General features: G+C 40.7%; 1 long non-coding RNA gene and 3 other non-coding genes across 15 annotated transcripts in view; all 4 read right to left on the reverse strand.

Moving 5' to 3' along the window:
• The window catches only part of LOC111579436 (uncharacterized), a 29,553-nt gene that overhangs the window by 2,786 nt on the left and 12,070 nt on the right, over positions 1-14,697 (reverse strand). For 6 of the 12 annotated variants that reach the window (XR_008602298.1, XR_008602299.1, XR_008602292.1 and 3 more), the window contains 6 exons: positions 12,728-12,840; positions 7,149-8,171; positions 6,918-7,061; positions 6,467-6,546; positions 4,424-6,365; positions 1,138-2,385 (listed from right to left, as the gene is read on the reverse strand). This is a non-coding gene — a long non-coding RNA (uncharacterized LOC111579436). Of the gene's footprint in view, positions 1-1,137; positions 2,386-3,105; positions 6,366-6,466; positions 6,547-6,917; positions 7,062-7,148; positions 8,172-12,727; positions 12,841-14,697 lie in introns of those variants that run through there. The other 6 variants (XR_008602296.1, XR_008602293.1, XR_008602290.1 and 3 more) reach the window with 6 other exon arrangements.
• Positions 3,100-3,290, reverse strand: LOC129349392 (U2 spliceosomal RNA). Its single transcript, XR_008602377.1, has one exon. It is a non-coding gene; the product is annotated as a U2 spliceosomal RNA (small nuclear RNA).
• On the reverse strand, positions 9,682-9,845 carry LOC129349389 (U1 spliceosomal RNA). The gene has a single exon (XR_008602375.1). It is a non-coding gene; the product is annotated as a U1 spliceosomal RNA (small nuclear RNA).
• Positions 13,557-13,747, reverse strand: LOC129349393 (U2 spliceosomal RNA). Its single transcript, XR_008602378.1, has one exon. It is a non-coding gene; the product is annotated as a U2 spliceosomal RNA (small nuclear RNA).

The following is a 14,697-nucleotide window of genomic DNA, read 5'->3' on the forward strand; positions in this document are numbered from 1 at the left end:
TGTTCAGGACTGCTGTATCAGACATCATTAGTTTTAGCTAGATGTACCAAATGAACTAGCAGCTGATCGTATATCTACATATACCATACGATGCTCTATATGAATAATTACGATTCTGACTGAAAAAAGGCACATAAAAGAATGATAAACAAGAGAAATTTTATCCACCTACAGTTTATGAACTTGTGATCACATAATTATTAACTTCATTTTAAAATAGCTCATCAAAGTAGAGGACTGCTATAATTATCTCGCATTGCTACTTATTACTGACAATACTTTGAGAAATACTGGATGTTGATAGTGAAGTTGTAGAGGAAAAAAAAACTATTTACTTTCTAACACCAATGTTTTCCAATAGTTCAACACATTGTAAGTTGGCTTATAGCAGTGCATCTCAAATAGTGGGGCCCCAGGGAACATGCACGGTGAAACTACTGTTTACTTTTTCATTACCGTACCAGAATGAAGTGTAATTGCACAGCCGCTACAGTAGGTGGCAGAGGCACTTTCATGCCCACATGTTGTGTGTCATTAACTGTAATTATCAGAGCGTGCACAGGGAGTATTAACTCTATGGTGTGGGGTTTGTTGCACCAAGCACACGCACAAACACGCACGCACGCACGCACGCACACACACACCACACAACGGGCAATATAAAGAACTACGAACAAACACACGGAAGACACAATGGAAAAATATTTAACAGGGATGAAAAGAAAGGCAGAGAGAGATGGAGATAATGAGACAAACAAAAGTCTCCAGAAAGCTAAGATGAGGAAATATGACGAAGCATATGTAGCGCTTGGTTCTAGTGCGACTACGGTGGGAGACGAGGAGAGATTGGTATGTTTACAGTGTCTAAAAATGTTGGCAGCGCACAGCATGAACCTAAATAAATTAAGGCGTCACCTAAACACATTACACCCCAACCACGCTGATAAGCCGCTTGAGATTTTACAGTGAACATGTGCCGAATATTGCCGACAAGCATCCCGCTTCGTGAATGCTACTTCAGTAAACCAGCACGAGCAGTATTAGCATCATACAAGGTGGCGTACCAGACTGTGTTGTGCAAAAATCTCACACCATAGCAGAGGAGTTTATACTAGCTGCAGTATTAGACATGGTCTCCGTCATTCTGGATGACACAAGTGCCACAAAAATAAAAACCATACCTCTGTAGCAGACATATAAATGACATTGCTAACAATCTTCAAGAACAGCTGATAAATAAACTCAAAGACAAACATTTTGCCTTACAATTCGATGAAGCACTGACAGCAACAAAGACTGCTTGTTTTTGCTTATGCACGTTTTGACACGACAAACTCCCTGTCTGAGGATCTACTTTTTTTGTAAATATGTCAGAGACAGAGACACAGCTGAAGAGCTATTCAAAATACTGGACTGCTTCCTGACTGAGAATGAGCTAAAGAGGGAGAACTGCACTGGTGTTTGCAGTGATGGTGCACAGACCATGGCAGGGATGAGAAAAGGGATTCAGGCATTCATCAAGAAGGCCTCACCTAATACTGAGGGACACACTGTGTTATACACACAGAAGCACTGGTATCAAAGCACCTTTCCTCTGAATTTTGTGAGGTTATGACTGTCACATGGCAGGTGTAGTCGATTTTATCAAGACCAGACCGCCAAAAACAAGAGTTTTCTCTACGGTCTGTGAGGAGATGGGAGCCGAACATAAAGTCAAGCTAAAAAGCTGAATGAACTAAATCTACAGCTTCAAGGGAAAGATAAACACCTCCCTCAATTCACAGACAAGATCAGCTCTTTCACTCGAAAGCTTGCGATGTGGGGCAGGCAACTTGATGAAGGAAATACTGATTCATTCGAGAACCTGCATGAATTTGTTGAAACTACCGACTATGACGCCGCCTCAGTGATTCCATACATCAGGCAGCCTATATCATCACTGATGGGAGTCTTTAAAAAGTACTTCCCTGAATACAGTTCCTAGTATGACTGGGTGAGAGATCCTTTCCATGCACCAGCTCCCACTGGTTTCAGCTCTGCAGAGGAGGACCAGTTCATTGACATGACATCTGAGGTTCACATCACAGACACTGAGTGAATTCTGGCTGAGTGTAGAGAGGCAGTATCCACTCTCACAGAGGCCTGTGTGCATTCTACTGGCTTATAAGGGTGTTTCTGGGCTCATACTATTTGACACGCCAGCCATGTAAACCAGGATAATCATCCATACCCTGAAAATGTCAAATTATTTCAGATTTAAAGATTTACTAACCTTGGCACACAGCAGTTAGTCATCAGGGATCTTCCTCTGTGATACCATTTGGTTTCACGTGGTCGTCTTGGCAAATTCTCCCTCAAAAAGAGATTTTAATCTCCATAGGTTTTCTGGATACACAAAAACGGCAATCATAAACAATGAAAGGGCTTTTTGAATGATCAAAACACCACCATGGAACTTTAAAAAATTAGACTGACTTTATTATTATAAAATACACAAATAAATAAAAAATATTCAAAACAACAATGGTCCATTGCTTGTATGTAATGTCAAATGATGCCAAATAACTGTAGTTGATCCTCTAAATATACTGTCAAAACTAGTTAAAGTGAAAAGGGTTACGTTCAATACAAAGTGTACTTCAATTTTTAAAATATAAGCCTTTTTAAATTTTATTATAAAGAAAACCGACATGGGAGAAAAAAAGGGTCTAATGACTGACCTCTTTGTGGCAACCACACAACTTGAAACAAACAGCACTGAATGCAACACACTACTATTTCAGATTAACTTTTAACATCCACAGTGGAAACATCCAAAACAACAGTGGTTCATTTCTTGCAAGTAATGTAAAATGATGCAAAATAACTGTAGTTGATCCTCTAAATATTCTGTCAAAACTAGTAAAAGTGAAAAGTTAGAGGGTTTACAAGAAGTTTTTTTTTTAGATAAAAACCTTTAGACAAAAGAATCTCACATAGAAGAAAAAAAAAAGTCTTAAATCAGTGACTGTTCTGTGATAATTTCATAACCTGAAACAATCAAACAAACCCACACTGAACTACATTTCTCTATTCCAGATTAACTTTCAACGTCCATAGTGGAGGTGCACCGTTCCTGGAAGTACTGCAATACCAGGTCGATGCGTGGAGTGGACGGAGCAAGCCCCTATTCCATCTCCCTGTTCCAAAAATCAATTTAATATATGGTCCCCGGATAGGGGACGTATCAGATATTAAACTGATAAGAACAGATACTACACTTGATCTTAGCCAAAAGGCCGAGAAGCGATACCGGGAATACGTCGGAGGAAAAGGGCTCATTCTCCGTACCGTCAATCTAACTCACGGTTTGGAAAATAAAAACTACAGCAAAATTGCAGATTTTAGCTCATCATACAAAACATAAACGATGTACAACGATCTCACGTAACACTGGTGTTGTTTTGTTGCGGTAATTTAAATCAACTAATGTTCGCAAATGCACCTTCGTGTGTCTTCCTGGACATGTGGTACGTTTTAGACCAATAGGAAGCAGAGAAACAGAAACTGCAAATAAACTAATTTTCCTTCACACACACATCAGAGAATACATAGAACCCTTAAATATATGTATATACAGTATATTGGTTAACTTCATGAAGCAGAATAAAGTTGGGATGTTCAGGAAAATCATGTTTTTTTACGATCCTGATTCACAACAAACGGAGCTCTTCCAGCGGCCTCTAGTGGAGAGGAGAGAAAACTACACACTTCAGGTTCTGCTACTCGACACTAACTAGTCAGCAAACACACTGTCAATATTAACTAAACAGCTCTAACTAAATAAATCCAACAGCTCTGGCTATAGCTCGTCGTACAAAAAAATGCAGGCGTGAAGAAATAATTACAGCCTCCACATGAGCACCAGCAGCATTAGATATGACGGTCAAAATAACCGTAATGAATTAACTATCTAAAAGAGCCTCCACAACATTATCATTCACATGAAGCTGGACTACACTGAAGTTGATGCGGTCGGCTGACAAATCAAGCAACTCAATTAAACCGTCCACTGGTTGCTAATATATTAGCCTAATTAGCCTAATAAAACCAACAGGTGCGGCCACCTGCAGTAAATGACAAGACTGCCGTGACAAAGTCATTCGCAGCGCATTAAGCTGCCGTTTAACCTGTCTTTATTTCCCCGAAAATACATCAAACACAGGTACGAGTCGGTTCACCTGAACAAAACTGACAAATTTATCACAGAAACTGAAGAGGGCCTACGTTAGCTAATGCTAGTTAGCGAGCTAAAGCTGCTGCATCACTCCAAACCGTCGACAAAACAAATGTCTTCTCGGTAGCAGTTGTCTAAATAGTTAACACGACTGTTAAACAAGCTAGAAGAAATGTTAAGTCAGTTAATAAACGTGAATTTACTAACAGCTGTCGTCCACTCCGTTCCTTGGTTCTCCGTACGAACGGCAGCTAAGCGAACACACCTGAACCTGGACCGTCTGAAACCCACAAAATGGCGCAGAGTTGTTGCGCTTGACCTCACCGTTGAAACGTCGAGGGAAGGATTAAACCACGAACAAAACAGAGAACAGTTTGTAGCCCGTAAAAACCCGTTACTACCTCAGCTAAAAGCAAGCTCAGTCCTCCTGCCTCATGTTTAGCACTCAATACACACAGTCCAGCTTTTCCCTGTAATTACGCCTGTATTTTTGCTAGTGGACCCTGTTGTTGGGGACATATACTGTGATCATTAAGTGGCTTTTATGTGTATATTTTGGAGCGAATGTTTATGTGTGTTCTTCTTGATTGATATTTAATATATGTGTGCAAATACTTTGTACAACTGAAAAAAATAATTTATATTGTTCTGATGTTGATAAAAACTAAATATAAAGCTGAATTTTTAAAAGGTAGACTTGTTTGATGATGCTTTGTCCTAACTGCTGGTTATTTACACTCATCACTTGTGTTTTTATAAAGGTCCTTATGGTTATTGGGAGGCTGATTAAAGTCACCATAATATTTCTATTGCTACATGAGTAGAACAATGACATATTGTTGAACTACAGACATACAAATTTACCTGTAAGTAACATGACAGTCCACCTGTGTTCTCCATTTTAATTTACCCATTTTTGCATTCATAAATTGATATTCCACAACTCACTGTTACTGTAGCACTGACCCCTTTAATACATCAAGTGCATGAACTAAGGAACATGGAAAAACCACAGCACTAGTGTCGACAAAGTATCATTGAACATGATTCAGAATTAAAGGACATGAAAATAAAAAATATTTACAATTTGTCAGTAAGATGCAACTATTTACAGATCACAGTTCCATCCTCCAGATCACTTTATTGAATAAAAATAATACAGTACACAGGATTTTAGACAATTTAAGTGTAAAAAACTAAATAAAAACTCAGACTAATGAAAATTATTTACAGTATATACAAAGCAAACCTAATGTATTTCTAAATCAATCACAGCATATAAAAAGCAACTCTAACATATTTACAGATATTTACAATTCAGTGCCCCAAACATACAAAATGTACAAAGCAACCTTGCGTATTTACAGCATATTTACAATTCAAACTGTCAACAGCAGAGGTGAAGTGCTCGTAGCTGGTAAACACTCTGTTGCTCAGACCTTTAAACGGGGACATCATTGTTACTGGGCAGAAAGCCTTTTTTCTACTTTCTATGTCCCTGTGTTGGCTGGCCACAGACTGTACATGCTGGCAGATTTTGCACCCTGGTAGCCCTTCAGCTTCTGCTTGTACAGCGTTGCTCTTGTCCAGCACGAAGAAGTAGTCACAGGTGTGCCAGCAGTGTGAGCTGCAGTTGCAGGGTCTGATGAAGCAAGCAGGATGGGCTGTCTGGAGGGGCCAGTAATCCCAGAGACGCCAGCAATCTTTTGGGCTGCTGTGGATACAGCGAGGGATGATGCAGGCCTGGTGATAGTTTCCTCACTAGTTAAGCGTGATGTGGGGCAGGTCAGCATCCAGCTCATGTTCCTCCCCGTCATCAGCCTCGTCTGGATCAGGCTGCCCAGACTGAACCTCCTCCTGCTCGGGACCAGGTCCATCGTTGATGATGTCCTGAAGAGAGAAGGGTCTGGATTCCCCCATACTCAAGCAGCTCGTTGGAGGAGACAACAGCAGGGATCCTGAAATTCTCCTCCAGTCTCCCCAGACAGCTGCTGACAGGAGGTGTTGAGGTGGTTGATCAGCGGTGCAGAGTAGTTCCAGTAACACCATCCTCTGCCCCTAAACACCACATCAGAGCTCCTGTCAGCGTTCCACTGGACGATGCCACTGATCAGGTAAACCTGATAGGGCTGTGCTGCACAGTGAGGACCTGATCATTACAATAAACAGTATTAGAAAAATGACAGGTTGGGATGTAAAGATTTTAACACATCACCTAAAGTGTTAAAAATAGAGACTACACTTGTGCACCTGGAATCCTGCTTGACAAAGTCTTGTGGAATCCTTCCAGGCTGATGTTTCCATGTGTGGCTGGTCTGGCCCAGCTCTCTCTGCGTTGTATGTGTGGGGAAGGAGTAACAGAAGAGCACGTCGTTACAGCCAACCAATTTATTTTCTGGTCTAAATGAAATGTGTGTTAGATACAGCAACAATGCGGTTTCTCAATAGTCGCTCTACTCCCAACGGGATCACGGACCGTCAAAGGAAAGATGCACAAACAGAGAGGAAGTGATGTGGCAAAGGGTAAAAGTCAAGGTAACATCACGAGTAAAAGTCACAAAGTCAAAATAAAATAAAGCTCCTCAAAAAAGAATCAATACACAATAATAATGATAAAAGGAACAAAAGAAAATTAAGTAAAGATGCAAACAAAAACAAGGGGGGGGGGGTTTGGATGAAATGAATGGTTTGTCTAACACACCTGTTACACATGCAGGCACTTGGAGGAGGACACATCCATGTTGTTGATGGTTGGTTTGTGCCACCTTGTACATGTTAATGTCTGGTGGATCCTGGATGCACTGCAGATGTCTCTGTTGTGCTGCCCACATCCCATCAATGGCCTCTGTAAACACACATACATACAGTGTGTTATGTTCACTTTGTACGCTGCACTGTGTGTATCAATGTTGTATTAACTTTTGTCTGTTACCAGGTGTTCTGAAGAGGCTCACTCCACTCTCATCCAATCCAGCAGGATCTTTAAGCTACTCATCAGGTGGATGAGCTGAAATGTTTCCTGAGCCCCGAGTGTCACCCTCTGCACATGATGCTTCAGCTGCTCCTGACAACGTCATTATCAGAGGCAGACTGCAGCACTGCTGGATTTTTAGCTCTGACTGACTGTGATTGTAGGCCAGCACTGCTCAGGCGAGCGCAGATTTAAAAGCAGCGTACTTGGAGTGGGACTCAAACCAGTGGATCCAGTGGAAGATGCCCAGACACACAACCAACCCACAGTCCACCCCAGGCTGAAACAAAGTCTCCACTGCTGTTGGGTCCTGTGCTCGGCAACACCCACGGTCCACGTACAGGATTTTGGGGACAGGTTGATTGGCCAACTGAAATCTTTTCATAACTCCCCTGCACATCGGCCCCAGTTTGTCTGTGAACTCCTCACGGGTCAGCACAAACGAAACAGTTTGCTCGTTTCCGATGCTGGTGAACCACTCAACTGAGCCTTGCCCCTCCCCAGACACCACCTTAGAAAGATTTGGACAAAGTTTGGACAATGTAATAACTTCTTTTGGATAACAGTTTAAAAACATTTAACAGCAACGTGAACATTTGTTAAATTCAAAACAGAAAAAGAACAGAATGCAAAATTAAACTTTGGATTTTACTATATGGCTATATGTTTTGATTTCCATACTTTCTTGATTGAACCCATTTTCAGCACAGTGCCAGAAGTGGACAGTATTAGGCTGCAGTAATCCTGCACGTTGTCAGTCTCTGACAGAAAGAAGACTGTGTTGCAGTAACTGCACAGAGGGAAGCTTTTTCAGAGGAGGTGGAGCCTGGAATGTGTGTCCTAAAGAAGAGACGATCCCTCCGGGTTTCACTAAGGTCATGAGGAGTGTGGTGTACAGGTCCTTACAGTGAAGGTAGTCCTCAGCTTGTGTTCCCTTCGGTCCGGTTTCTCAGAAGGCGTACAACATTCCTATCCACAACACGTCTGCAAGTAGAGCCACAATTATTCTGTTGACATTTGGTTGAGTGAGTCTGTTAAAGCTTGTTAATTCCACACATGACGTCCAGGATGTTCACTTGCTGGTGAGGAGAGAAGGGTGTCTGCAGAGCCGCGGGGTGTTTCCCGCTGGGATCCGGTGTGTTTACCTGGAGAAGGCTGCAGCTCATTTGCATAAAGTACACTGGACTTCTACTTTATGCAAATTCAATGTAGCGTGCGGAGATTCCACGCATCGTGAAACTGTCCTCAAACTTCTAAACTAGGCGTCGGTGACCTAAAACGAGGACAGATTCAACTGCTGCAGATTATTTCTCGCCTCAAATGCTTTCAGAAATACTTTTCACTGAAGTGTTTTTGAAATAAAAGGGAAAGTTTGCGGCCGAGCCGCTGTGTTTATCCGACTTGTCTGCAGGACTGTCCAGCTGAAAGCTCGGTGACGTCACCACGTAGCGTCCTGCTGTTGGTCAGCGCTGTCATGTGACCATGTTGTGGTCCGCTAGTGACCGCCGTCCGTGTGATTTTAAGATGCGGTGCGTTGCCGTGCGGGAAAATAGCATCTAGTGGACACAAACCTTTAGTCTACCTGCCAAGAAGCACCTGGGGGTGGTTGCAACTTCAGTACCAGCCGAGAGGATCTTTTCAAAGGCATCATAATGACAGGCAACGTGCAATAAAAACAAAAAATGGGAAAGTTATACTGTTCCTGAACCAAAACCTCTGTTCTGAACAGGGGGATTCTGACAATATTTAGTTCAACTCAAGGCTTTATGGGTTGTTTAGTTATTTACACTTTATTTATTGTATTTTCGCTGATTGTTTTTTTAAAAATCATTTTTAATTATTTTTTCAAAGCCAGAAAATAAGTGCACTGAAGGGGAGAAAATTAGTTTTATTTTTCTATTGGATTTCCTGAACAACTCTACTTGAAAGAAAAAATAATTTCTTTTAAGTGTTATAGCATTTGTTGTGGAGTGATAATTTTGTACATTTTGTTAATTTGAGAAAAAAATCCTGAAAAGAAGCACAATGAAGCGTATACATTTTATTTAAACACTCTACCTGAAAAAATATTTTGCTTTACTTTGTTCTGAAGTGACGAATGTGCACTTTGTTTAAGAAAAAATTCTGACATGACAATGTATTGTGTTGTTTGAACAAAAAAAAAACTATATTATGACAGTAAAGTATTTTCTGTTTACCTATAAACTTTTCCCAAATTCTGTCCTAGGTTTTACCTAATTAATCAACCAAAAGAAAAATCACAAAAGCACTTAAAGGTCATGAAAACTCATCCAGATGAAGCAATTTGATGATGCCTCAACCTTAATTATTAAAATCTAAAGTATCTAGCAGTATCACACACCACTCCTACTAATAATAGCTTCTATAAAATTGCTCTGTGATCATCTGAAATTGAGAAACAATAAATTCCTTACAAAATAAACAAAAGTTACTGCTATTAGTAAACTCATTCTTTTTCCATTCAACATGTTATCAGGGGAGAGCGCGAACGCAGTCCCCCACTACCAGAAATTATGCAGTCGAGATTCCCACATTTGGGGAATTCGCAGGGGTCAGCACAACCGGAGTGCAATGGTTGAGCCTCGCCCTGGGTGAACCACCTTCTTGATCATGGTATCTCCCCTGCCAGGTAAGTATGACTTGTACAGCCGACACACAGCAGCCTCATTCACACACAAACCCAGCTGACTCATGGATCTCACATTCTACTAATGCACTAAAACCACAGGTTGCAGGGGGCTCACACTCTACATCATGGCAATACAAAAAAAGGAAGCTTTTGGAAAGGTTGGCCAAGATTATTCACATTTTATCTCAAATATAACAGACTACATTTACCATCATGCAATGCTGTATTTGCATATCAAAAGCTAACCTAAAAATCACATATTTCATCCATTTACCCTCTAACAGATCACTACCAGCCCACAAGGAAGTTCAACTGAATCAAAGCTAAATCACACTGCCACAGAAAACTGTTTGATCCACACTTTATGCTTACAACAAAGAATATAAACACACAAAGAAACGTTCTGCTGCTACATTATGACCACTTCCTGTTTCTCTCTTCACTGGTGGTGGGCCACTGACTGTCCTGTTGCTGCCACCTGCTGCTCTGGAGGCTCAACTACACGTTTCAACACCACTGCAGCCCCACAATGATCATACAGACTTTATACAACTGAACCAAACAGGAACAACAGAACCTCTATGAGGGAGGATTTGTTCAGGACTGCTGTATCAGACATCATTAGTTTTAGCTAGATGTACCAAATGAACTAGCAGCTGATCGTATATCTACATATACCATACGATGCTCTATATGAATAATTACGATTCTGACTGAAAAAAGGCACATAAAAGAATGATAAACAAGAGAAATTTTATCCACCTACAGTTTATGAACTTGTGATCACATAATTATTAACTTCATTTTAAAATAGCTCATCAAAGTAGAGGACTGCTATAATTATCTCGCATTGCTACTTATTACTGACAATACTTTGAGAAATACTGGATGTTGATAGTGAAGTTGTAGAGGAAAAAAAAACTATTTACTTTCTAACACCAATGTTTTCCAATAGTTCAACACATTGTAAGTTGGCTTATAGCAGTGCATCTCAAATAGTGGGGCCCCAGGGAACATGCACGGTGAAACTACTGTTTACTTTTTCATTACCGTACCAGAATGAAGTGTAATTGCACAGCCGCTACAGTAGGTGGCAGAGGCACTTTCATGCCCACATGTTGTGTGTCATTAACTGTAATTATCAGAGCGTGCACAGGGAGTATTAACTCTATGGTGTGGGGTTTGTTGCACCAAGCACACGCACAAACACACACGCACGCACGCACGCACGCACGCACGCACGCACACACACACCACACACCACACAACGGGCAATATAAAGAACTACGAACAAACACACGGAAGACACAATGGAAAAATATTTAACAGGGATGAAAAGAAAGGCAGAGAGAGATGGAGATAATGAGACAAACAAAAGTCTCCAGAAAGCTAAGATGAGGAAATATGACGAAGCATATGTAGCGCTTGGTTTCTACGTGCGACTACGGTGGGAGACGAGGAGAGATTGGTATGTTTACAGTGTCTAAAAAATGTTGGCAGCGCACAGCATGAACCTAAATAAATTAAGGCGTCACCTAAACACATTACACCCCAACCACGCTGATAAGCCGCTTGAGATTTTACAGTGAACATGTGCCGAATATTGCCGACAAGCATCCCGCTTCGTGAATGCTACTTCAGTAAACCAGCGAGCAGTATTAGCATCATACAAGGTGGCGTACCAGACTGTGTTGTGCAAAAATCTCACACCATAGCAGAGGAGTTAATACTAGCTGCAGTATTAGACATGGTCTCCGTCATTCTGGATGACACAAGTGCCACAAAAATAAAAACCATACCTCTGTAGCAGACATATAAATGACATTGCTAACAATCTTCAAGAACAGCTGATAAATAAACTCAAAGACAAACATTTTGCCTTACAATTCGATGAAGCACTGACAGCAACAAAGACTGCTTGTTTTTGCTTATGCACGTTTTGACACGACAAACTCCCTGTCTGAGGATCTACTTTTTTGTAAATATGTCAGAGACAGAGACACAGCTGAAGAGCTATTCAAAATACTGGACTGCTTCCTGACTGAGAATGAGCTAAAGAGGGAGAACTGCACTGGTGTTTGCAGTGATGGTGCACAGACCATGGCAGGGATGAGAAAAGGGATTCAGGCATTCATCAAGAAGGCCTCACCTAATACTGAGGGGACACACTGTGTTATACACACAGAAGCACTGGTATCAAAGCACCTTTCCTCTGAATTTTGTGAGGTTATGACTGTCACATGGCAGGTGTAGTCGATTTTATCAAGACCAGACCGCCAAAAACAAGAGTTTTCTCTACGGTCTGTGAGGAGATGGGAGCCGAACATAAAGTCAAGCTAAAAAGCTGAATGAACTAAATCTACAGCTTCAAGGGAAAGATAAACACCTCCCTCAATTCACAGACAAGATCAGCTCTTTCACTCGAAAGCTTGCGATGTGGGGCAGGCAACTTGATGAAGGAAATACTGATTCATTCGAGAACCTGCATGAATTTGTTGAAACTACCGACTATGACGCCACCTCAGTGATTCCATACATCAGGCAGCCTATATCATCACTGATGGGAGTCTTTAAAAAATACTTCCCCGAATACAGTTCCTAGTATGACTGGGTGAGAGATCCTTTCCATGCACCAGCTCCCACTGGTTTCAGCTCTGCAGAGGAGGACCAGTTCATTGACATGACATCTGAGGTTCACATCACAGACACTGAGTGAATTCTGGCTGAGTGTAGAGAGGCAGTATCCACTCTCACAGAGGCCTGTGTGCATTCTACTGGCTTATAAGGGTGTTTCTGGGCTCATACTATTTGACACGCCAGCCATGTAAACCAGGATAATCATCCATACCCTGAAAATGTCAAATTATTTCAGATTTAAAGATTTACTAACCTTGGCACACAGCAGTTAGTCATCAGGGATCTTCCTCTGTGATACCATTTGGTTTCACGTGGTCGTCTTGGCAAATTCTCCCTCAAAAAGAGATTTTAATCTCCATAGGTTTTCTGGATACACAAAAAACGGCAATCATAAACAATGAAAGGGCTTTTTGAATGATCAAAAACACCACCATGGAACTTTAAAAAATTAGACTGACTTTATTATTATAAAATACACAAATAAATAAAAATATTCAAAACAACAATGGTCCATTGCTTGTATGTAATGTCAAATGATGCCAAATAACTGTAGTTGATCCTCTAAATATACTGTCAAAACTAGTTAAAGTGAAAAGGGTTACGTTCAATACAAAGTGTACTTCAATTTTTAAAATATAAGCCTTTTTAAATTTTATTATAAAGAAAACCGACATGGGAGAAAAAAAGGGTCTAATGACTGACCTCTTTGTGGCAACCACACAACTTGAAACAAACAGCACTGAATGCAACACACTACTATTTCAGATTAACTTTTAACATCCACAGTGGAAACATCCAAAACAACAGTGGTTCATTTCTTGCAAGTAATGTAAAATGATGCAAAATAACTGTAGTTGATCCTCTAAATATTCTGTCAAAACTAGTAAAAGTGAAAAGTTAGAGGGTTTACAAGAAGTTTTTTTTTTTAGATAAAAACCTTTAGACAAAAGAATCTCACATAGAAGAAAAAAAAAAGTCTTAAATCAGTGACTGTTCTGTGATAATTTCATAACCTGAAACAATCAAACAAACCCACACTGAACTACATTTCTCTATTCCAGATTAACTTTCAACGTCCATAGTGGAGGTGCACCGTTCCTGGAAGTACTGCAATACCAGGTCGATGCGTGGAGTGGACGGAGCAAGCCCCTATTCCATCTCCCTGTTCCAAAAATCAATTTAATATATGGTCCCCGGATAGGGGACGTATCAGATATTAAACTGATAAGAACAGATACTACACTTGATCTTAGCCAAAAGGCCGAGAAGCGATACCGGGAATACGTCGGAGGAAAAGGGCTCATTCTCCGTACCGTCAATCTAACTCACGGTTTGGAAAATAAAAACTACAGCAAAATTGCAGATTTTAGCTCATCATACAAAACATAAACGATGTACAACGATCTCACGTAACACTGGTGTTGTTTTGTTGCGGTAATTTAAATCAACTAATGTTCGCAAATGCACCTTCGTGTGTCTTCCTGGACATGTGGTACGTTTTAGACCAATAGGAAGCAGAGAAACAGAAACTGCAAATAAACTAATTTTCCTTCACACACACATCAGAGAATACATAGAACCCTTAAATATATGTATATACAGTATATTGGTTAACTTCATGAAGCAGAATAAAGTTGGGATGTTCAGGAAAATCATGTTTTTTTACGATCCTGATTCACAACAAACGGAGCTCTTCCAGCGGCCTCTAGTGGAGAGGAGAGAAAACTACACACTTCAGGTTCTGCTACTCGACACTAACTAGTCAGCAAACACACCGTCAATATTAACTAAACAGCTCTAACTAAATAAATCCAACAGCTCTGGCTATAGCTCGTCGTACAAAAAAATGCAGGCGTGAAGAAATAATTACAGCCTCCACATGAGCACCAGCAGCATTAGATATGACGGTCAAAATAACCGTAATGAATTAACTATCTAAAAGAGCCTCCACAACATTATCATTCACATGAAGCTGGACTACACTGAAGTTGATGCGGTCGGCTGACAAATCAAGCAACTCAATTAAACCGTCCACTGGTTGCTAATATATTAGCCTAATTAGCCTAATAAAACCAACAGGTGCGGCCACCTGCAGTAAATGACAAGACTGCCGTGACAAAGTCATTCGCAGCGCATTAAGCTGCCGTTTAACCTGTCTTTATTTCCCCGAAAATACATCAAACACAGGTACGAGTCGGTTCACCTGAACAAAACTGACAAATT

This window comes from Amphiprion ocellaris, chromosome 7 (genome assembly GCF_022539595.1).
Source record: "Amphiprion ocellaris isolate individual 3 ecotype Okinawa chromosome 7, ASM2253959v1, whole genome shotgun sequence".
In the NCBI taxonomy this organism is placed as follows: domain Eukaryota; kingdom Metazoa; phylum Chordata; class Actinopteri; family Pomacentridae; genus Amphiprion; species Amphiprion ocellaris.